At 32.6% G+C, this 3,468-nt stretch overlaps 2 non-coding genes across 2 annotated transcripts; both read left to right on the plus strand.

Annotated features, from left to right (window-relative positions):
* The first annotated feature begins 1,269 nt into the window (after positions 1–1,269).
* Trnak-cuu (transfer RNA lysine (anticodon CUU)) lies at positions 1,270–1,342 on the plus strand. Its single transcript has one exon. It is a non-coding gene; the product is annotated as a tRNA-Lys (tRNA).
* Positions 1,343–2,034: 692 nt separating this feature from the next.
* Positions 2,035–2,107, plus strand: Trnaa-agc (transfer RNA alanine (anticodon AGC)). Its single transcript has one exon. It is a non-coding gene; the product is annotated as a tRNA-Ala (tRNA).
* Positions 2,108–3,468: the final 1,361 nt, after the last annotated feature.

A 3,468-nucleotide genomic window follows, 5' to 3' on the forward strand; every position in this document is an offset into this window, starting at 1 on the left:
TCGATGGCTTTTGAAGTTACCAGTATATTTTCAGTATTGCCAACTTAAAGCTAGATAAGGGCTGCGGTCGGCTTTGTACACCGTTTTTAGCTTATTTATTAGCGTTGTTAAGTCTTACTTACATTTTTTTAGTCGTTTTTATTATTTGACATTGTTAGATGTCACTAGACTACCGTAAACACAAGCTCCTGATGACGCTGTTCGGTACGGAGTGAAACATGTCGAGCGTTTTTCGAATTAAAATACCCTTGTTCGTGACCCGTTTTCATTATATTTACTACAGTTGATTAATTGATTACACATACATACTTTTACTATATACAAGTAGATGGTCGACTGGTTTAACATTTAAAAAAATCTAAATATTTTGATACCTTAGATGTATTTGTACTTTTCGTTCCATTACTTTACAATGTTTTTTTATTTATTAAATAGTAATATGTTATTTCAATGAATAGCTGTCATTGAAATAACAATACAATAATTCAATTCAAGTGAGTATTGTTGTATTATTTATAAAAAAAAAAATTGATTCATAAGTGAGTATTAACTAAGAATGTGAAATCATCACATCAGTAAACAATTTTAGCCTAAAGGTTCCTAAATATTAAATGTAAGTAGCGAAGCGAGTATGTTGACATAGTCGTATAATTAATATAATTATCTCAAGTGTGAATAATTAATCAGTAACGAATTCGTAAATATGCTAAAAGTGAAATATTTCACAAAATTAACGGCAAAAAATACATAAATATGAAACAGCAATAATTAAAATCACAATGACATGCCTCGAAAGCACAAAGTCCCCACTGTCGAACCGGTTTCAGCCGGTTTCAACTAGTTAGCGAGTACTTAAAGTTCCGGAAGGGTTAAAAAGCTGTTTTTTTTTCTAAAAACTGTCACTAATTGGCGTTCGAAGTTGAAAGTTAATTTGGAAGGAATTTTCGAGGGCTGTTATTTAGTTTTGGATTGGAAAATTGTTCAGTTGACATTGGTTTCAGGTAGCTATTGATTTTGATTTTAATGTAAAAAAAATACGCTCATAATTACCTAATGTTGAAAGTTATTATAAAAATTCTTTAAGAAATATTTAGAAAAAAAAGAACGTTAGAAAAATAAGAAACGAAAGCGATCTATAGCTTCTTTTATATTATATTATTCTTATAAAATAAAAACACGGTATTAAAGTTTGAGTATCTGCTTCCACGTTTCATGGCCACTTGAACAAACTAGTAGAATCTAATTAGCTATTTCGCATCAGCACGCACAGCCCGGCTAGCTCAGTCGGTAGAGCATGAGACTCTTAATCTCAGGGTCGTGGGTTCGAGCCCCACGTTGGGCGAAACACATTTTGTGTTTTTGAATGAGATTTAGATTGGAGATATAGAAATATTATTTTCTTTTATTAGGTATTTCAAGATATTTTAGTTACACCGTCAAATGAGAATGAGACAGTTTGTTAGTTATTAATTATTTATAATAGCTAGTTAATTGATAAGTAAATATGGTGAAGTCCATGTTAAGGTTGCATAATTCATATACAGTATGCTTAGTAACTTTAGTTCTCATTAAAACCATTCTCGAATAAGGTGCGAAACTACCGGGTATGGCCTGTAATATGAGCAAAAATTTAAACTGTAGGCTGTACTCCTCATACTGACCAACATTTGTTCAGCGACTTTTAAAAATAAGTTGTGGTTTGATTTTTAATACACTTTAAAGTTTATTCTAAGACGCAATGTATTGCGAATTTTGTTACGTTTAAAGCGTGACAAGCAACGTCAATCACAATGAAATGGCGTGGCGTTGGCGTCCTTTGAAGATAATATTTATTTTGTATGAAAAATAGGGAGTCTAAATACTTCATAATTTTTAAAAGTTGTTGAACAAAAGGGTCACCGTTTGAGGAGTACAATCTATGTTTTAATTATTTGCTCATGTTACAGGCCACACCCGGTATATCAATATAGATTACGTCATCAAACTTAAATTATTTTCAGCTAGTGAACATTAATTTCGTCAACACACTCATCCGGGGGTGTAGCTCAGATGGTAGAGCGCTCGCTTAGCATGCGAGAGGTACGGGGATCGATACCCCGCACCTCCAATCTTTTTCCTTTTTAAATTTTATTTTTACGCTCGCGAGTTTAGAGCTATCCGTGTTGAAATAATATTATAAAGTACAATAGAAGAATTTTTGTATCTACGTCTCGGTTTAGCGAAGTGAAATGAGATAATCCGTTTGTGTTTAATGCCTACATGTATTTTAATCTTGCAAACTGCATGCTAGGAGACATTGTAATATTGATATATTGTAATATTAGCAGCAGTAGATAGGTAGCAGTAGTTTGTTGCCGGTCCCATATTTGGGATATCCTCCTCCAATTGAGGGGGATTTAAATCTTCTCGAGGCAGAGGTGTAGGGTTGGAGCCGGTATAGCTTTATTTGACGTTCATAAGCGCATTGTAATATGCCTACTTGAATAAACTATTTTTTATCTTTAGGTAGTTTCTGCCTTAGTTTTTTTTTTTATAAAAAGCACTAAAAACTTTTAAATTTTATCTCTAAAATCTATTATTGTCATCAGCGTAGGCGTCACGGCCAAGGCCTATTGACTTCCTTGGAATGACGTGACCCTTCATAATTGTACATGTGTGCTCCGTTTCTAGAGCTGTATTGCCAGTAATTACCATAAAAATATTTTACTACAGCAACATTGCTAGAACTGGCTTTGTCTATACGATTTCTAGGAACAAATCCAATTATTTTATCAAATATATTTTGATTTGTATTTTATGAAGTAGTCAAAGTCATATGTAAATTATTATTTATTTTTTGAAATATGTAAATTATAATCTATTTCAGTTTGTCTTTGTCTATGTTCATAAACTCTATGAAGGGTAGACGTGCCTCTACCCCTACCCTCCTTGATAAAATTAAAAAAAAAATCTTTGTCAATAGGCCTCTTTGATAGGCCTTGATTTGAGTCTGGCCGGTAAGAACATAGACAAGGCAAAAGTCTGTAATGTCAATGCTGTCATTTAAGTCATTTAACGCCAAAAATATAAATTTTCATATAAAACGATTTATTCACTTGAAATATATTTATTTACCTATTAATTTAAAAATAAAAACTATTCATATGTACGAGCAACATATCTAAATGCGTCTTCGCACAGACTTAGTTAAATTTAAACCGTTGTCGCTCTTCCTTCCTTGCTGTATTATGTATCCGGCAATGGCGACTTCAACAACAATTCTTATCCGGATTATGAAAAGCCCTAATGTGTGTGTGGAAACCGTTGTAGTAAACCAGAAGCAGCGATAATTTCAAGGTAAGAAATATATCAATCTTTAAATAAAAATGAGCGTACTAATTACCAAATTCAAATATAATAATTTAATCTTACTATCCCCGTAAGTCCCGCGGACGCTATATCGCGTCCGAAATTATAATCTAAATTCAT

Source organism: Cydia fagiglandana, chromosome 25, assembly GCF_963556715.1.
Source record: "Cydia fagiglandana chromosome 25, ilCydFagi1.1, whole genome shotgun sequence".
Taxonomy (NCBI): Eukaryota; Metazoa; Arthropoda; class Insecta; order Lepidoptera; family Tortricidae; genus Cydia; species Cydia fagiglandana.